We start from the raw sequence: 22,500 nt of genomic DNA, 5'->3' as shown, positions 1-22,500 counted from the left end.
GTTTTTCAATTGAATTGTACAGGTTATAGGTCACATTAAAGGTAGGGAAAGTTTTGAAATGATTTATTGTGGTCTCAATTTTTTATATCACAAAAACCTGACATTTTAACAGGGGTGTGTAAACCTTTTATATCCACTGTATATAGTCCAATCCCAGGAAAACAGAGCGTGTTCCTTTTGTGCTCTTAGGAAAAAATTGTGTAAATATTATTTCTGTTTAAGTCTCATATTGGAGTTAGTAGTGAGGATTGAAGCTACTTAGTTACTGACCCAGGATTATAAGAGATGTCATTTAATTCTTGGCAGTCTGGTGGGATATAGCCAGATGTCATACTTACATTCATAAGAAGTTTTTTATTCATTAGCCCTCCATCATGAGTCTGCAGTAATATTGTATTTTGCAGGCTATGCCTATGTGTCCCTGAGTAACTACTGGTTGCATTTCTACCCAGATGATTTCAAGACACTTAAGCTTCAAACTGACAAAAAAAAAATCTAACATGGACATTTCTTTGTGTGGTACAAATCCCCCCATACGTACCACGAGGGAAAGAAGGTCTCCATACTCATTTACATATACAGTCTTCATCTTTGTCTTTTGGCTTTTCCCTGCTAGGGGTCACCACAGCGGATCACCTTGTCTGCTCATGATTGGCAGTGGAGTTTTACGGTGTTGAGTTGGATATAAAAAAGTGTACACACCCCTGTTAAAATGCCAAGTTTTTTGTGATATAAAAAATGAGACCACAATAAATTATTTCAAAACTTTTCCCACCTTTAATGTGACCTATAACCTACAATTCAATTGAAAAACAAACAAATCTGTTAGAGGAAAAATATAAAAAATAAAAAATGTACAATAAGCTGGTTGCATAAGTGTGCACACCCTTAAACTAATACTTTGTTGAAGCACCTTTTGATTTAATTACAGCATTCAGTCTTCTTGGGCAGGAGTCTATCAGCATGGCACATCTTGACTTGGCAATATTTGCCCACTCCTCCTTGCAAAAGTGCTCCAAATCTGTCAGATTGTGAGGGCATCTCTTGTGTACAGCCCTCTTCAGGTCACCCCACAGATTTTCTATTGGATTTAGGTCTGGGCTTTGGCTGGGTCATTCCAAAACTTTAATTTTCTTCTGGTGAAGCCATTCTTTTGTTGATTTGGATGTATGCTTGGGGTCATTGTCATGTTGAAAGGTGAACTTCCTCTTCATCTTCAGCTTTCTAGCAGATGCCTGAAGGTTTTGGGCCAAAGGTGACTGGTATTTGGAATTGTTCATTAATTCCCTCCACCTTGACTAAAGCCCCAGTTCCAGCTGAAGAAATGCAACCCCAAAGCATGATACTGACACCACCATGCTTCACCGTGGGGATGGTGTTCGTTTGGTGATGTGAAGTGTTGTTTTTGTGCCAAACGTACCTTTTAGAATTGTGGCCAGAAAGTTCAACCTTGGTCTCATCATACCATAAGACATTTTCCCACATGCTTTTGGGAGACTTGATGTATTGTTTAGTAAATTTTAGCCGGGCCAGGATGTTTTTGTGTGTAAGAAAAGGCTTCCATCTTGCAACCCTACCCCATAGTCCAGACATATGGAAAATACAGGAGATTGTTGTCACATGTAGTACACGAGTACTTGCCAGAAATTTCTGTAGCTCCTTCAGTGTTGCTGTAGGTCTCTTGGCAGCCCCTCTGACCAGTTTTCGTCTTGTCTATACATCAGTTTTGGAGGGATGTCCAGTTCTTTGCAACATCACAGTTGCCCTATATTTTCTTCACTTTTTGATGACTGTCTTCACTGTTTTCCATGGTATATCCAATGCTGTGGAAATTTTTTTGTACCCTTCTCCTGACTGACCTTTCAACAATGAGATCCCTTTAATGCTTTGTAAGCTCTCTGCGAACCATGGGTTTTGCTGTAGCAAGCAACTGAGTAAATGTCAGGAAAATCCTACTAGGACAGCTGAACTTTATTTGGGGTTAATCAGAGTCTCTTTAATTGATGGCAGGTGTGTGTCCAAGAAGACTGAATGCTGTAATTAAATCAAAAGGTGCTTCAACAAAGTATTAGTTTAAGGGTGTGCACACACAACAAAGTATTAGTTTAAGGGTGTGCACACTTATGCAACCAGCGTATTATATGTTTTTTATTTTTTATATTTTTCCCCTAACAGATTTGTTTGTTTTTCAATTGAATTGTACAGGTTATAGGTCACATTAAAGGTAGGGAAAGTTTTGAAATGATTTATTGTGGTCTCAATTTTTTATATCACAAAAACCTGACATTTTAACAGGGGTGTGTAAACCTTTTATATCCACTGTATATAGTCCAATCCCATGAAAACAGAGCGTGTTCCTTTTGTGCTCTTAGGAAAAAATTGTGTAAATATTATTTCTGTTTAAGTCTCATATTGGAGTTAGTAGTGAGGATTGAAGCTACTTAGTTACTGACCCAGGATTATAAGAGATGTCATTTAATTCTTGGCAGTCTGGTGGGATATAGCCAGATGTCATACTTACATTCATAAGAAGTTTTTTATTCATTAGCCCTCCATCATGAGTCTGCAGTAATATTGTATTTTGCAGGCTATGCCTATGTGTCCCTGAGTAACTACTGGTTGCATTTCTACCCAGATGATTTCAAGACACTTAAGCTTCAAACTGACAAAAAAAAAATCTAACATGGACATTTCTTTGTGTGGTACAAATCCCCCCATACGTGCCACGAGGGAAAGAAGGTCTCCATACTCATTTACATATACAGTCTTCATCTTTGTCTTTTGGCTTTTCCCTGCTAGGGGTCACCACAGCGGATCACCTTGTCTGCTCATGATTGGCAGTGGAGTTTTACGGTGTTGAGTTGGATATAAAAAAGTGTACACACCCCTGTTAAAATGCCAAGTTTTTTGTGATATAAAAAAATGAGACCACAATAAATTATTTCAAAACTTTTCCCACCTTTAATGTGACCTATAACCTACAATTCAATTGAAAAACAAACAAATCTGTTAGAGGAAAAATATAAAAAATAAAAAAATGTACAATAAGCTGGTTGCATAAGTGTGCACACCCTTAAACTAATACTTTGTTGAAGCACCTTTTGATTTAATTACAGCATTCTGTCTTCTTGGGCAGGAGTCTATCAGCATGGCACATCTTGACTTGGCAATATTTGCCCACTCCTCCTTGCAAAAGTGCTCCAAATCTGTCAGATTGTGAGGGCATCTCTTGTGTACAGCCCTCTTCAGGTCACCCCACAGATTTTCTATTGGATTTAGGTCTGGGCTTTGGCTGGGTCATTCCAAAACTTTAATTTTCTTCTGGTGAAGCCATTCTTTTGTTGATTTGGATGTATGCTTGGGGTCATTGTCATGTTGAAAGGTGAACTTCCTCTTCATCTTCAGCTTTCTAGCAGATGCCTGAAGGTTTTGGGCCAAAGGTGACTGGTATTTGGAATTGTTCATTAATTCCCTCCACCTTGACTAAAGCCCCAGTTCCAGCTGAAGAAATGCAACCCCAAAGCATGATACTGACACCACCATGCTTCACCGTGGGGATGGTGTTCGTTTGGTGATGTGAAGTGTTGTTTTTGTGCCAAACGTACCTTTTAGAATTGTGGCCAGAAAGTTCAACCTTGGTCTCATCATACCATAAGACATTTTCCCACATGCTTTTGGGAGACTTGATGTATTCTTTAGCAAATTTTAGCCGGGCCAGGATGTTTTTGTGTGTAAGAAAAGGCTTCCATCTTGCAACCCTACCCCATAGTCCAGACATATGGAAAATACAGGAGATTGTTGTCACATGTAGTACACGAGTACTTGCCAGAAATTTCTGTAGCTCCTTCAGTGTTGCTGTAGGTCTCTTGGCAGCCCCTCTGACCAGTTTTCGTCTTGTCTATACATCAGTTTTGGAGGGATGTCCAGTTCTTTGCAACATCACAGTTGCCCTATATTTTCTTCACTTTTTGATGACTGTCTTCACTGTTTTCCATGGTATATCCAATGCTGTGGAAATTTTTTTGTACCCTTCTCCTGACTGACCTTTCAACAATGAGATCCCTTTAATGCTTTGTAAGCTCTCTGTGAACCATGGGTTTTGCTGTAGCAAGCAACTGAGTAAATGTCAGGAAAATCCTACTAGGACAGCTGAACTTTATTTGGGGTTAATCAGAGTCTCTTTAATTGATGGCAGGTGTGTGTCCAAGAAGACTGAATGCTGTAATTAAATCAAAAGGTGCTTCAACAAAGTATTAGTTTAAGGGTGTGCACACACAACAAAGTATTAGTTTAAGGGTGTGCACATTTATGCAACCAGCGTTTTGTATGTTTTTTATTTTTTATATTTTTTTCCTCTAACAGATTTGTTTGTTTTTCAAATGAATTGTACAGTTTATAGGCCACATTAAAAGTGGGAAAAGTTTTGAAATGATTAATGTGGTCTCATTTTTTATATCACAAAAACCTGGTATTTTAACAGGGGTGTGTAAACCTTTTATATCCACTGTACCTCTGTCCACCCAATTGTATTTTCTTATTATACAAAGTGTCTCAGTTTAAGACCTCTGATGCACTCACACTCAAAGTAAATTTAAATCTCACACATCCAGACACTTCTGGGAAAGCCTGACACAGATTTCCAGTTGTGTCTCTCTCCCAAAATACAGTAATGCTGCTGCCAATCAGAGGGTCTTCATGCCCTTCTAAAGGGGTGTCCAATCATGAAAATTAATTATCAAAATAAATGATAGCTATGACCAGAACAGGCAGGCCTTCAAGATGACCTAGGAAGTATCAAACAAGTAGAATCACTCTCTAATTTCTAAAGAAAAACACTGTTTTTCAGTCACAATGTAAAGTAATGAAAAACATTTAATAATAAGTAAAAATGATTAGAAGATTGAAAAAAAAATCAATAACTCTCAATAAAAATTTGAATGTAACCACCAGAAATGTAAATCAAACTGAACGATATTCAAGAAAAGCTCTGTCTTAATAACTAAACTTTTTTGAGCTAACTAAAGAAATGCTGCCCCTGATCTACTCTAAGATATAATAGAAAGGCCAAGGCAAACGTATAGCTTTCTTGGTGAATTCTCTTTTCTTGATGTCTATTGACTGCTCATTACTTGACAAACTGCTGTCTCAACTGTCTAATTTCAAAATATAAGTCAGCTGTAAAAAAAAAAAAAAAAAAAAAAAAAGATTCTTTCTCTGTCAATCAGCTGTTTAAACAATCTCCTAGCAACCAGGAACATTTCAATGACATCACCCACTCACTGCTCAGCTGATTCTCCACAGCTGGTACTTTAGAATGTTAGAAATGTAGCAAAGCAGTGACAGATTCTATAAACATTATGTTTAAACAGAAAAATACTCAACATTTTAAAACTTATTTACATTTTCACAATTAGGCAGGCTGGCATACAATACATGTTGATCTATGCACAAATCCCCTGCTAGACATGCTAACACAGAAGACAGTGTTTTCAGCTACTTCACAAGTATCTAGATTGTTTCACTAATACTACCTCTCCTAAATGTGGACCAAAATAAAAAAGAATAATATCCATGAACATACTTAATTCTCAACATTGAAGAGCTACAAGTGTTAAAAAAAGAAAAAAAAATCTGCAAATTCTAATACAGTTTTTAATATATGAGAATCTCATACAGTGGATTGGGAAATGTATCTTTTTTCATGAGTCTGTAGGTTTTCTTTTTCTTTTTTTATGTACGAAAACAATCACTTACTCTAACATCTATTCTAGGGTCATTTTTGTCTCATCTTAGAAGATGAAGTTAAAGTGATTGGTTCAGGATAATTTCTGTAGCATTGTTACCTAAGGGAAAAATTCACTGGCAGCATAAAGTGTAAATTGTTTTTGGATAATTTCTGTAGCAATTTTACATACAGAATAAAATCAAATGATATGGGTAGGAAATATTGCAGGGCATATTTAAATTATTATTTTCTTAACAGTTTCTTAGAATAGAAATGTGTTAATGCCAATAATTGTAGATATTTCCTGAAAAGAAGTAATCAAGAACTATGAAAAATGGAGTTAAATCTACATTTACTCTATTCTTAAATGTTGAAAGGATTCTATAAATTTTCTGAAAGAGAAGCAGACTGACCTAATTGATCATTATTGTTTCAGTTGTCAAAACCAAAATTTATATACAAAGCATTTGTAAATATCTAAATTACATATTTACTGCTGAGTGTATAACAATGCAATCAAATCTATTCAGCCTATATTGATGCAAGTCTGTAAGGGATATAGTAATCATCCTTCTGAACAGTTAATTTGTTATAATAGCAATCCCCCCCCCCCACACACACACACACACACACACACACACACACCAAATAACACTAAATGGAACACAAGGGTGATGTGTTACCTTTTACTTGACCATCACAGATATTTCAATACAATTGCCTGAGCGTTTAAACTAACATGAGACCTTCATTAGAAGATAATATGTTATTGATGCTGGATACAGTGATTTAATCCCACTTGTACATAAGAATGAAGTACAGAATACATTGACTTCTTTCTTGCTGGCTAAAACAAATGTTTTAAAAATGTCACCAGGAAGAAACAAATCATACTGTACAGCCTGAATGCCGAGACATATGACACAGCTGCTTAAGAAAGAGAGAGAGAAACAGAAACATAGAGACAGAGAGAGAGAGAGAGACAAACACACATAGGTAGATAGAGACAGAATGAGACAGAGAATGTGTTTGTTTGCTTCTCTTAAGGACTTGGATTGCCAAGGCAATGATGAACAATAAAAATGTTTTAGTTTCTTCCCAAATGATACACTTGAAATAGTGTTTATTCAAGAGAAAAACAAAATAATTCAAGAGGATGTTCCTTAATAAGAAAGTAAAATGTAATAAATAGAAATGTGTTGAAAGAGTGCTTGCAAGTAAAGGAAAAAAAGACAATAAGTCAAGCCAAACAGTTTTATGGAATGTCATGAATCCTTTCATCAGTTATTTTTTTATGCTTTTCCCAGGAATTTACCCAATTGCTCTTCTACCTTCTTCATCCAACAGGTCCATTCTTTCTGGTGGAATGGTAGCTAGGTATTCCCAGGCTAAGTGAGAGCCTTATTGCCCATTAATTACTCATCAAGAATCCCTATCAGATAGGTGGTAAGGAATGGGCAGGCTAGCTGGTCCTGTGGGGGGGGTGGCCTACCCCTTCCCTGTAGAAACAACCCCCTTGGCAGCTTCTGTGAGCCCACAAGCATTACCTCATCTACTTAGTGCAAATGAAGTATGGTAATTTAATCTTGGCCATCTCAGAACTCCACTGAATGTTCACCTAGTGCTTCTGCTATGTGTCACCCATGTGGGAAGCCACAGCCATCTTCCTTTACCCAGAATGGGTGAGCTGTTTCAGGCCACACATGCTCGTTCCTCCTTGCCGGCTCCTACCGACAGTGGAGCCTCTAGTTAAACCTTGGTCACTTGTGACATAGTAAAAGTTGCATTTCTTTATGTCACAGAGGTAGCTTCACCATCTAAGATTTTTGAAGGCACAGAGATCCACTCCCTCTGAATCCAGCAGCTGTGTCATATGTCAAAGTATCCAAAGAGTTCACTAAGAATTTTTGCTCATGCTATTTTTTAATATCTAATTTTACTTAATAGGAAAATAAATTATATTATCTTTTCTCCCTTTCTTTGTACAAGTCAGTATTACAACACTGTATCCAATATTAACAGCTTTATAGCTCCAGCATTCTGGCACCATATCAGACAGGAATAAATCCCAGACTACATGTCAGATGACTCAGTTTCAGTTATCTGCTTAGGTTATGGAATAGCCAGCCTGCAAGGGACAGGAGTGAGTGACCAGTGGCAAAGAAATACCAAGTAAAATTGAACTCTATAAATAATACAAAACTATGGTCACAAAACATAGACCTTAGCCTGATGCTGACAAACTCAAGGCTGTGCAGCAGCTACAATACCCTGAAATCGAGAAGTCTTTTCAAAGGTTCTGTGGAATATTCTTTTGAAGTTCATACCTAATTGGTCAGTATTGTTGATGCGCTGCAGAAATTGCCTGAACAATGTTGAATAGTATTGTGAATTCAAACAAGTAACCAGCTTCACACCCTTGAAGAAGTTGGCTACACAAGCTTCCTTCCACCTTGCACTATTAAGATATTAACAAGCCTGTAGTCTTACAAGTGGATGTCATTAAGTCTAAACTAGGGACAATACTACAACAGGAGGAACTTCCTATAACAGATTACGCTTAGATCTGCTATCATAATCAAGATATGGTGTACTTGAGGCATGAATGTCAAGAAATTCACCTTGTGGGCAAAGTTTGAAAAGTGAATACTGACATCCATTTCAAGAACATATAACAACATGGGTTATGATTAGAAAGACCCAGCCATTGTTCTTTGTAACCATGTATCTTTAGCTTCTCTCATACTCTACAAATGTTACAGAAGAAATATTACTATTGCTACACATTTTGCAGTTTTTTAAAAGCTGCAGCACACTTACCAGTTCCACACAGAGAGTGGCCACTGCAGAACAGCAGTGGGAAGCTGTTAAATATTTCATTCAGACTAAAAAAGTGATTAACAGTTTCCATCTGTTTTTCTGTTGTGACCAATGACTGTTACTAATGCACTAATCTGAGACTAGAGCATGACAGTAGTGGAGGGTACTTAACAAAATCTTGTTAAGCACCTTCCCAACATCAGAAGGGTGCTTAATATTATACCTTTTCCTCAAATTTGGAGTGTAGTCTCAGTGCTCCATACACTACACATTGATCTAAAGTCTTGACAGATACCCTAACATAGCATAATATGCAGAAAAATATTACCTGGGCATTTTGAAAAAAAAACATGAATACCTATATGGATGCCATGTTTTGGTAGAATCCAATCATAAGCCACTTCAGAGCATTTTTCAAAACCTATTATATCAGGTACCATTGATAATAGAAAGAATGCTACTGTCCTTCCAGAAACTGAATATTACTTTGATGTATAAACCGGGAAAACAGATGCATTTTGCTAATGCTCTGAGAACTTAACATACTTGCAGGAAACCAATGAAAACTTGTTAAATAGTGATCTGTAAGAAATGGCACCAGCCCTGCCATTCACAATGCTAAAAAATAAACAAAAATAATTACAATTTATGACTGAATATGATCATGACATGCAAAAGTTAATGAGAAAAAATACAAAGGATGTCTTGATATGAAATAGAAACTCTATTTAGCTATAGACCTTCTGCAATAAACTGAGTTATATTGATGGACTGGTGTTTATAAGTAAATGAGTAGTTGTCTCTCCATGACTAAGAAGACAGCTACTGGCCAGGATGTATGTGGCACATATGACTACTGTAAAGTGCAAACATCAAATAAAAAGACATGTTTTAACCTGGAACGTCCATTTAAATCAAATAAATGATCTGGTCCTGCGCCCCCCCCCCTACCGCCTGCAAATCAAATATACCAACTCCAAGATCGCACTATAGTAAGGAAAAGGGTAAATTTCCCAATCCTCAGTGTACCGCAGTCACCATTCAAAATGTCAGCCTCATCTCAGAGAATGAATACTCACTATCGCTAATGTAACTTCAATCACTTTTAGTTCAGCATTACGTAAACTTTGACAACATGCATTCGACCAACCAAGTTTCAAGTAAGTGCCATTCCACATTATGATAGTAAACCATCAAAACTATCTACCTCATCAAAGCTGTTACAACAACAAGACATTATGCCACAAAGAACAATGGAAGCATAGCCAGTATAACCAAAACATAAATGTAATAAGACTGCACATACAGAAATAATACCTCAGTCAGAAGATATTGCAAGAACATTCGAACCAGTGAAATGCCAAGTTATATAATGTGCAAATACCAGAAGATGTTTTGTTAGATGCAAGATATGCCATTTGCAGAAAACAGGTCAAACAAAGCTTCATGACCACCATAAATGTTCCAAGATGGAGAAGAAAAAGAATGGAGACAACAAAAACAAAGAGACAGTACTGTAGATGTGACAAAACAAAACAACTATCTTACAGCACCCATGGGACCAGACAACATCCCAGGCTGCGTTTTACATGAACTTCAGAATGAACTGGCTCCCCACTTAAGCACCATGTTCAATAATAGCCTTTCATCAGGCTTTGTGCCCACTGAATGGTGCACAGCAACAGTTATCCCACTACACACAGGGGGAGCCATCACTGATCCTGGGAACTATCGAGCCTGACGAGCCTGGTCTGCAAGGTCATGGAACGTATCATCATGGAACTCATAAACAAAAACATTGGTAACCTCCAAACTCTGGATCCCACCCAGTTCAGGTTTGTGAAATGCAGATCATGCCTCCTGAACCTGATTGACTACTTTGAGGCAGTCACCAAAGCCATAGATGAGGGTAGGGTGGTTCACACAGCCTATCTTGACCTCGCCAAGGCTTTCGACACCACTCCCCATTCTGGAATTATAGCTAAATTCACTAAACTAGGTATAAATCCCTACATCACAAGATGGGTTGCCAACTGACTCACTGACAGAACCCACACTGTAAAAGTTGCAGACTCCAAATCTGACCTCAAAGCAGTGATAAGTGGAGTACCACAGGGTTCCATCCTGGGACCTCTCCTGTTTGGTATCTACTTCTCTGAAGTACAGGCTAACACAGAAAGCCTCTGGCTAACGAAGTTCGCAGATGACTGCACACTAGGAGCCATAGTCAAGTCCCTAAATGATGTGGACATCCTACAGAAGGGCCTCGCTGAGACAGATGCCTGGTGTCAGAGCCATGGCCTCAAGCTCAATGCCAAAAAGTGCAGTGTCATCCCCTTTGGTAAAAACTCTGTACCTATGAACTACCACATAGGCAGCAATCTACTTAACACCGAATGTGTGACGAGAGACCTTGGGACCCAGGTGGACAGTAGTCTCTCCTTTGATAGCCACATCGCTACAGTAGTCAGGAAGTCCTTCTACATGGCACACCTCATCATAAAAGGGTTCTCATCCAGGAAAAAAAGAGGTCATTGTTCCCCTCTACTCGACACTCATTAGACCCATTATAGAGTACAACTCCCCTTTTGGAATGTACCTCACAAGACATCTGCAGCAGCTGGAAAGGCCACAGAAGTACCTCACAAAGAGGATTACTGGCCTCAAACAAATGCCCTACACTGACCGCCTCAAAAAGCTTCAGCTTTACTCCGTAGCATATCGCCTACTCCGAGGTGATCTCTGCCTAACATATATAGCTATGTCAAACCCAGAGCTTTTGGACATGCTACACCTGAAGAAATCCCAATCCCTCCGAGCTACACACTCTAGGGACCTAAACCTTGTCACCACAATAAACAGGACATGCTGGAGGGATAGATTCCTGTCCCAGAGACTTCCCATACTCTGGAACAGGCTACCCATCTATGTCAAGCAAAGTTCTTCATTAGCACTCTTCAAGAAAAATCTTGATGAGTGGATGGGAAATAGGAAATACACCCCAGGGATCACTTCTGTGTCTCTGCTCGACTGCGGCACAGGACAATAACTTTCTTGGGTGACGTAAGCCAGGGAACCTTTTTGGCTAGGCTTACGTAGGCCCTTGGGCCGATAGCCTAGTACCTACCTATGAACCTATGAACAGATATGTCCACAAGTCCTTTCAGGAAGTCAAAGTTGTCAGACTATGAAGCCTGCCCCACGGACCCACAGTCGTCAGACTGTGCTTCGTGTCCCAGGGACCCCAACCCAAGAAACTGACATCTCATCCCATAAGCTGGTCCAGACTCAGTTCATGTGCAGAGATCAACTGATATGGCAGAATGATTAAGCCACCCAGGAGGTAGTTATGGGAAATGCTATGAGGTATTCAACAACTTAAACAATATACTGAAAGATATTACTGTTTTATTGTTTGTTTATTAAATACTGTTAGCAAAAACTGTTTTTCAAAAGTATTGCTATCAACAGTAGTTTTGATATGTAACCTTGCACATATTTTTGTATTTATCTAGAAGGGGAGATGCAGTGTTCCTTATTTAGGATTCTATCATTTTAACAAAGCCACTGCTGTCAAAAGGTGTCTTTTTCAATAGGTATGCAGTGCTGAGAAAATCCCTAAAGTAAAAAAAACTTGTTTGATCAACTGTATGTTTGGCTTCTTTCTTAGTTGTACAGTTTAAAGTGAATTTAATGTTTGTTGAAACCACAAGTTGACTATAATGGAAGGAGGGGTTGTTATACATCATGCTGTATGAGTGACATATGCTGGCCACATTGAAGGCATAGAGTATATCAAAGAAAGGTCAGCTGCGGGGTGAGTGCCATAATAAGCATCATACTGCAGCTACCAGCCAACATGGAGGAAGGGCTTAGAAGCAGGGTGAAAATCTCCTTATTGATTACCTATGATCATTGATTCTCATCTGCTGTGCTAGTGTGCTCAGATCCATGAAGGGGGGGATCAGTTAGATAAGAGAAAAGGACGCCATGATTAAAGTAAGATCAGAAGGGCCAAAAACTAACATACAAAAAGGTGGAGAGAGTTCTAAGGCATTGTCAAGTGAGCAGCTGAAGTAAGGTGTTCTTCATGACCTCTTAAGTCAGCTTATTTAGCAGAACTGTTTGCTTTCAAATGGAATGTATTTTATATCATTTTACTTTTATTTTCTAGGAACACAAAAAAATCATTTCTGTCATCAGTTTTTTTGATTTATTATAAGTAATTTACTGAATTACTATTGGCCAGTAATTCCGAATGGAGATAAGCACAAAAAAGTGTCTTCTTCAGATTTTTCACAAAAAATACAAGTTATAACTTCTCTTTAGGAATTAACTTGTAAAATGGATAAATTTCAACAAAGATGGTCAGCATGCAAGAACATTTATCCAACAAACTTGACTTTCTTAAGATAGCATTACAGCTGCAGGAACAGAAAATACAAGGTGTAGACATTTCCGTAACACATATGAGACTTTAAAAAGAGAAAATACACACTGATTTTTTTTTTATGAAACAAAGCAATATGTTGTTGGACAAATTAAATGATCTGGGAAACAGAGACAGTAGGACAATCATTCCAGATCTTCAAGACAAATGGAAGGGACAACATGGTGATATCTCTGGCAGCATGTATCCCCAAAGTACTGAATCTCCAGGAAGGATTGGTGTGTTATAAAGTGGCCTAAAAAGTATTGAATAAAGCCCTTTCTAAGTCAAATAACACACTGATATTTGCTGTTATTAAATATATTTTAAGACCATGTCTTAGTGTTTAAAACAGCTCAGAGAAATGTCACAGTTAAGAGTGGTCCCAGTAAAATTTGATGAGGCAGTGATGATAATTCTGCAAAACACTTGAGATCCCTCCCAAAGGCCTATTCAACATCTCAATTACTTGTCCCACACCTCACATGTCCATAGCTGAAGTGTTAAAGGCCTTATCCAAGGCAAAGAACACAGCTTCCATGGGATCTAATAGTATCCCAGGCTGTATTTTGCACCATCTCCAGCAATAACTAGCTTTGCCATTGAGCACCCTGTTCAACCACAGCCTAAGTACAGGATTCATTCCAACAGAGTGGAAAACTGCTATTGTCATCCCCTTGCACAATGGTGGTCCCACTACTGACCCTGGAAACTATCATCCCATTAGCTGGACAAGTTTGATCTGTAACGCCATGGAGTGTATTATTATGGATCTCATAAACAAGGACATAGGCAATCTCCAAGCACTTGACCCCACCCAGTTCATATTCGTCAAGGGCAGATCTTGCCTGTTGAACCTGGTTGACTTCTTTGAGACTGTCACCAAGGCCCTGGATGAAGGAAAGTCAGTGCATACAACTTACCTTGACTTGGCTTGGCCAAGGCCTTTGACACATACCCCACTTAGGCATCATCGAAAAGCTAACACAACTTGGTGTAAATCCCTCATCAGGTGGGTGGCCAACTGGCTCACCAATAGGACTAGTGTTGTCCCCCAGGGAGCTGTCCTAGGACCCCTACTGTTTGGCATCTACTTCTCAGAGGTCCAGGCAAAGACAAAAGGCCTGTGGCTGACCAAGTTTGCAGATGACTGTAAGTTAGGTGCTGCAACTGAATCCCCAAATGATGTTAACATACTGCAAGAGGGTCTCACAGCAAACACAAAAAAATGCATTATCATACCATTTGGCAGAAACATGGCCTCTACTGATTACCACATAAATGGCAATCCCCTAAGCACACAACCTGTGGTGAGAGACCTGGTTTTTCAGGTTGACAACAATCTCACATTAGACCATCATGTAGCGGCAGTTACTTGCTTTATCTCAAAAGTAAAAGGATTGCATCCAGAAAAAAGAAGGTTATTACCTCTCTGTACTCCTCCTTCATTAGGCCAACAATTGAGTATAATGCCCCATTTGGTATGTACCTCTCCAAACACCTGCACCAATTCCTCATGAATTACCCACTCAAAAGGCCTATATCTAATATGCAATGTTTTCAATGTTTTCATTGTTTTATTGTTTGAGTGTTTACTTGATTTAGTGTTTTAGTTTCTTTAAACTGTATAATTAGTATTATAGCGGAGCTTTTCTCCTCGGGCCTCTGCTGAAAATGGACATGTATCCAGCCAGACTAGCCCGGTTAACAAATGTAAAATAAATAAAAAAATAAAATAAATAAACATCAACAAAACCTGCTGGAGTGAGAGGTTTGTCTCCCAGAGGCTGCCCTGTCTCTGGAATAGACTGCCCATACATGTCAAACAGAGTACCTCACTGTCCCTCTTCAAGAACAACCTTGATGAGTGGATGGGAAACCACAAATTTGTCCCAGAGGGTTCCACCTGTGTCCTTCATTGACAGGGGTGACAGGTGCTGACAGAGGTTTCTTTTTTGGGGATAAACTCTTGGTTAGGCTTGTAAGGGCCCCAGGGGCATTAGCCTAGTAACCTCCTATGATCCTATGATCCTATGAAAAGAAAAGGGCATTGACCTTTAATTAAAACTGTTAAACAGAAAAACCTAAAGCCCTACCTTATTGTTTTTACCTTCTGGGGATAAACAAATTAATACTTTGGAAGATATTCTGTCTTTTGTTAAAGGCATTAATAAGTTCTTATTCATTAGTTTCTCATTTTTGCCGTTTTATCAATTAAAAGTACTGTTGTTAGTTTAACTGGCTGTCTTTCTACAGACATTATAATCTTAATTCAAAAGATTACAAGTATTTACAAGGTTCTCAAAGGTCATTGGAGTGGAGTCATAATAATGATTTCTATTAGGAAGTGAATGTTTCTTAACACAGTTCAATGTTTATAAAATATTAAACCAATGTAAACATAATCTAAACATATAAAAACATTTTGTATCATTAATATCTTTGCGTCTTTAGTTTTTGTCTGGGTCCTTTTTGCCCCAGCACTTGCTAACCCTGCAGTCCTACCCAACTGGACTTCAGTCCCTTCATTTTCTTGTGGTGGGGGTTGACATCCCCAGAATCATGAGTGTTCTGCTCCTTCCCCCAAAGGCTTACAGCTGCATGTATCCAGCTCTGGCTCCCCCATCCTTCCTGATAAATCCATTAAGCACCTGAACGGCAATTCAGAGTTGCATTACCTAGCCAAAATCGGGGCATTATCCCTCTACTCCTCTGGAGATGGTGCTCATTTGTTAATGTTTAACAGGTTTCTGTGGTCTTTCAAACAAGTAGACAAATTGCTACAGCAGCTAAATTAGACTCAGATTGATAATTCCAAATACAGACTTCAAAATGAGAGTCAACCACAATAAACTTCTTAATAAATAAAATCAAAATGTATAAGCATTCATTTTCAATAACAAATGCTTCCTCAGATGCTAGAACAATTACATTCAGACTGCCATTATTTAAATAAGTAATATGATTGTTAAGAAACAATCACAAAATACACACACACAGCACTGTTCAATAAACAAAAGTAGTATTTTAAATAATACATTATATTATGGTTTTCATAATAATAATAAAGTATTACTTCAAATGTAGACGTTTTTCCTTCTTTTTATTAATACCTAGTTCTTCTTTAATAGTTATCCTACTTATCCATTCATATTTTATCAGTTCTGTCTCATTTATTAAATCTCCTCTTTTTTATTTGAACTTTACCTAACTTTGCATAACATTATAAGGATATAAACATCACACATCATTAAAAAGAACTATGACCTATACACACTCTTTTCACATGTCAGGATTTCACGTAAGTGAGTATCTAGGAACTGTATTCTATTGTCACCTAAACCATCTCAGATTGTAGATTATAGTCCAGAACAATATCAGTCACACAGTAATGTAAATTCATGGACGGCAACAAACCAGCACTGTGGAAACAAACTCCCATTAGCTATTAGTTTAAATGACAGGAAGACTTTATCAGTATATATTGAGCCACATATTGTTTTATATTAACACGTGGATCAGTACAAGACATTTTCCATTCCTTGACATTTAACACTTAACCATGCTGGCATGTACCCAGGCCCTTTCCTATAGCCTTCTTTTCTAAATCTCCTCCCCATTTCTTTATATAAATATTCTGAGCACTTCTAAGTATAAAGTAATGATTATTAGTCCAGAAATATGACTATATAAGACACCTGTCAGTATGTTTCATTTAATACCAGCTGGGTGTGCTAATGTGTGATACTTTAAGCCTTCTATTTGTCTAGCATGTATAAAAGGCAGGAGAGGCTGCACAGTTAGCTAAATAAAGCGAATGGTATTGCATATTGCAAAGTGCTGAAATTCAGGAAATCTGATTTTCCAGCATGTCTATAATACATTTCAGTACACAGATGTTTACATTGCAAGCTGTTGTAACAAGAGTATGTTCTTGCCAGATGAAAAGCTACACTTTTACTTTTAAAGTCACAGCCTTTGTAACAGTTATTACTTCATATTAGAGCAGCTCTTATATGCACATGATGGTTTAGTTTTATTAAACAGCTCAAAGGTTGAAAATAAATTTTGATTGATTGATGCCAGTCATTTTCATTAGACAATTACTAACACATCATTATTATCACTTCACATTCTGTTTGAACAGTTACTTATAAGTTGATCTGATAATTCATTCATTAAAAAACAAGTGCCCTTAACCTACTAACATCTGTGAACTGTGGAATCTGATACCTGTAGCAGCCTGCAAACATCTTTACATTCCTAAAAAAAATCAAGTAAAAAAACATGAGATATACAAATATAAATGCCTTCTGAATAGTTAAAACTATTGAAAAGGTACAACCAACAATACTGTCAGTAAAACGTCTTCTTCGCACTGATAATAGTGACCGCATCCAGTTTCAGGTTAATAGATACTTTCAAGGCTATTAAACTATAAAGATCTTAAGAGGCCTAGTTTTACATTTCCATGGCAGTTTCTAGTTAACCCTTATATTATGTGTACAATCAGGATCAAAGGGGAATATAAGGCTAACAACCCTAAAGGACTTTTGTAGGCCTAGCCATGCTTCCCAGAAATATTAGAAAGATATTGGAACATTAGGTTTTGTGGGGGTTTATAAACGTAGGCATGAGTAGTCAAGCATTTGCAAGCTTCCTCCTTCTAGTACAAATTAGGATAAATTTACAATTCTCCATCCACTGATCCAAGTTTCGCTTTAAGTGAGGTGAAGAACTTTGCTTCACATGGATGGTAAGCCTGTTCCAGAGAAAGAGTCACCTGTGAGACATATACCAGTTGCTCCAGAAGTTTTATGTTGTAGGTGAGATGTAGGTCCCTACATTGGGTATTTCTTATGCTATTTGGTTTGCAGATGTGCAACAGGTCCATAAGGCTGGATCAGAGGATGCTCTGTAGGCCAGGCATAGGTTAATTCTCAGCAGCCTGTATGAAGCTGAGTATAAGGACAAGGTTTTGTGATGGTCTGCAAAGGACTTTTCTAAACCATGTATTGTTTTTTGTGAGGAACCTCTGTGGTCACTCCATTTGTTTCATATGCTTGGTCAGGTACATGCGAAATGGAGCATTGCACTCAGTGAATGCTCTTATCAGGCAGAATACATTGTAATAATGACATTTTTGGACCTGTATGTGATGCCTTTACTTATAAGTTGTACAACGTAGAATGTTTCCTTACTACAGCAGACTCATGATGGTCAAAGGCCAAATCACTTTCTACGTGCATTGTCAAATCCCTGACAACTGGGTCTACTTGTAGAGGTGTATTATCAATGTAGTAATTTGCAGGGGTGGCTGTCTTACCAAAGGATATTATTATGCACTTCTTGGCACTGAGTTTAAGACCATGGCTCCAATATCAGTTATTAGTTTGTGACAAGCCTTCTTGGAGGGTATTTCTGTCTTTGGGGGATTCGATGACTACACCTAATTTGCAATCATTTGTGAACTTGTTCAGACAGAGGTCTTAGATGTTAGCCTTGACTTTAGAGAAGTAGATGCCAAACAGGAGCAGCCCAAGCACAGACGCACTCCAGCAGTGATCAGCCTTTTTGTCGAGTTAGAATCCCTTGGTCGAAAGCCTTGGTTCCTGTATGTGAGCTGGTTGGCTCTCCTACAGGTGATGTAAGGGTTAATACTTAATTCAGTGAGGTTGTTTACAATTTCAGATGGGGTATCAAATGCTTTGGCCAGGTTGAGCTAGGCCATATACACCATGTTGCCCTTGTCCATGCTTCAGATTTAATGACTTTCTTGAAGAAGTTCATCAAGATGTGCAGGCTTGACTTGTCCTTCATAAAACCAAATTGAGTTGGATCTAGTGTCTATAGGTTTCTTTTGTCATCATTTAACATATCCATAATTATTCTTTCCATAGCTTTACATATTAGACTAGTCAGGCGTTATGAGTCAGTAGTTCCCCAGGTACATGGACTGCCACCCCTTGTGAACTGGGATAACCATTGCAGTCCTCCATTCATTCAGCATGAAGCCTGTTTGTATGCTCTGGTTAAAGAGTGATTGTAGTGGGGCAAATAGTTTATGTTTTGTGCTATTAATGATGCATCCTAGGATATATTATCAGGGCCCATTGATGCAGTGTTTCTGGCTTTGAAGAGTGCCTAGAAGATATATTCTGTAGTGAAAGTTGACAAAATTATGGTTGTGGCCATTTCCTGAGGGGGTATCTGGGGTGAAGAGAGGTAAAACTGGAGCTATATTTGTTGGTCAGTAAACTTCCAGTTCAGTAAAGTGGCTACATTTACAATTAATTAATTAATTACATTATTATGTATTGCCTTTGAGGTTGTGGACATAGCTGAAGAAAGCTGTGTGATTGCCCTTGGCCTGGGAGCCTGATTTTACATCAACATTGGCTTTTGTAGACTTGATAAGCCCCCCCCCACCACCACCACCATGTTCTTGTTTAGATTGATGAGGGAGTTTTGCCTTGCAGATCATTGCACCTCCTACATTTCTCCATGCTTTTCTTCCTTTTGTAGTGAACCCTGTTGATGTTCGGATTCCACAGGGTGGCTTGGTTTTTTAGTTAGTCCTGCACTCCTTACAGATGGTTAAAGCTCTTTCTCTCTACAGCTGCTAATATGATTATACAGGATTTCCATGAACAATTTTGCACAGACAGTAGTATTCTCAGGGTTTGGGGGCTTGGAATTTTGCCAGTGTACCTAGAGATGGGCCTAACAAGGATATGCTGAGACATTTACATGTTTCCTGTATTGATGAGAGGCAAGGGTGCTAAACTGGAGGTGAATTTGCTGTTACCCATCCATCTGTCCAAATTATATTTATAGAGTAAGAGAAGTACTTTGCTTTAAAAAAAACTTTTTTAGTCTTAACATCAGTACTGTAATAAATGATAATACAAACCCATAACTGTATTTTCTTTAAAGTTTCACCAACTTTTCATATTTAAAAAAAATATATATATAAATATATATATTTTATTTGTCTAGTGTCAGAACAGTTTTATTCAGCCAGACCTCAGGCCTGAGTTTTCACATGGCAGCAAGAATTTTTTTTCTAAGTACTTGTTTACTGAGATATTTACAGATATATGAAACATATACTATGTTTACTTGTATAATTAACAATGCAAATAACAGGAAACATATCTTAAGATATACAACATCTTTTTTTAACAACTTTGAAATTTTCATCTGATGCCAAGCAATAGTTTGTAGGTAACACTGATTTGCAAACAATAATGTATATATGGAAATACTGCATATTTTCATTATCACTGTCAAATAGCTAACGGTATCTCCAATAAAGTATACTACACGCAGACAGTGATAACACAATTTCTGCCTCCCACCTCAACATTTCATACCATATCCCTCAATAACATGTAGTTCTCTCAGTTATAAAAATATGAATGTGAATATGAAAATAAGAATAACAAGTGACAAACCATGATTCGTATTTCAATTGCAGGATTAGATTTAACAATCTCAGGCCAGGATTTAAAAGGCCATTAGCAGTAATCCTGGTTCTATTTCCAATTCTTAGACAGTGCTACCACAGTGCTTACCCTGAAAGTGTGCAGTACCATGGTGGGTTGTCTCTCTCTCTCTGTCTCTCGCTAGCCTACCAAAAATGCTAAGGGGGCATTCCTGAGAGGTATACGGTAATTAGCAATGTGTTTTTCCTCTGAATATGCCTGCAGCAATTGCTTTGCATGGTCAAGCAATTTATAGAACCACTAGCCATGGTAATGTACTCAGACAAAAACTTTCATTCACCTATTACATTCAGTGCATAAGTTTACATTAGTGGTAAATGCCAGAGAGTTTAGCAGATTAGAAGTGGGTTAGCTGTGCATGTGTATGTCTGTGCATGTGTGATAGTATGTGATTGCATGTAGAGGTATGAGTAGTATCAGGTGTGTGATACGTGTGTGTGTGTGATACGTGTGTGTGTGTGTGTGTGTGTGTGTGTGTGTGTGTGTGTGTGTGTGTGTGTGTGTGTGTGTGTGTGTGTGTGTGTGAAAGGATAGCTATGTCCATGAGTGCAATTGGATGACGAAGATATGCTTAATGTACAGAGAGTGAGTGAATGAGTGTTTGTGTGTGGGGGGTAGGTGTTAGGGTGGGGGACTTCTGTACCACTCAACTCCCCGTAGACCAACAAGTATTGTCTCTCAACCTCTTAGTACAAGAAATCTGGATAAAGCTAAAATAATGGGGGGACAAGGACCCAAAAATAGGGACAGATTTTAAATATTGCTCTTATAAACAAAGAAAGTTTCTAGAAGAACATGATTTGTGTTAGCATGCATTTTCTGAAGGATATGAAGTCTGAAACTCAAGTATTTCATTATTTAGTGATTTCAATCCAAAGTGATTTGCCAGAAAACCTCAAATTTTACAAGGAATAGACCAAACGTATGAGGCAAAAATTTGGACATTCGTGAAAATCTGGACAGTTGAGAGGTATGATGGATGTAATATGAGGTGATATTAAACATCAGGGAAGCTTCTGCAAAATAATTTTAGAACACATAAAAAAGTTAATGTAACAACAGATTTTCCAGCATGGAGCACATCCTGGACAGACACAAGACACTGGGGAGCATTTTTACCTATTACACTAATCCAATGAAAAAGTTAATAAAGCTACAGGTCTTGTATCCATATGCATTTACTGAACAATGTCTGGCATTATTGGTGGACGGTAAGGGTCCATGATGTATAGAGGCCTTGATCAAGACTTCCAGACAAAGTCAGGGTGGAACACTATACAACACCAGGGAATCTTTATATATATTATTCTAATCCACTTAAAGTTACAAAAGCAACAGATCTTGCATCCCAGTGCATTTTGTGAACAATAAAAAGAATGAAAAGTTAATGACTGGCACTTTTAACTGACTGTAATTATTTCTGATTTATGAAGGATGTAAAAACAATTTATATCAGAGCAATGTGGTATGCCAGTGTGTGTGTGTGTGTGTGTGTGTGTGTGTGTGTGTGTGTGTGTGTGTGTGTGTGTGTGTGTGTGTGTGTGTGTGAGTGTGTGTGTGTATTTCTGCAGGAGAATAAATGGGGGGTGCTTGTGCTAACCCATTGCATCAGCCACTAGCTGTGATTAGTGTAAGGGCAGCTGAAAAAAAGCCTATTAGAGCTTGTGGTAATCACCAAATGATTTAAAGACATGCACATAAGCTGGTAATGAGGTATTTCTTCATTGTGGCTAGCATGTCTCTGAATCACTGATTTCTATCATTGTGTTGACAAGCCATTTTAATCACCACTTTACCACTCATAACTGGACCTGTCTCTGAATCCTAGCCTTAATATCATGTTGTTGTTTACACTTTACCCTTTCTAATATTGCCTACTATTAATAAGTTATGCAGTTAAGGAAGTCAGCCCCAAAAAATCTCATGATGCTTTAGATGTTAAATGGAAAGACATAAAAAAGGTGTCATAGGCCTTTCCATTAGAATCCTTTAGTGCATCAACACAATTTAAACAGCCA

This window comes from Protopterus annectens, chromosome 3.part0 (genome assembly GCF_019279795.1).
Source record: "Protopterus annectens isolate FY-2018-M chromosome 3.part0, PAN1.0, whole genome shotgun sequence".
Taxonomy (NCBI): domain Eukaryota; kingdom Metazoa; phylum Chordata; order Ceratodontiformes; family Protopteridae; genus Protopterus; species Protopterus annectens.
The sequence above is the reverse complement of the archived record's forward strand: the minus strand, read 5'-3'. Positions refer to the sequence as shown.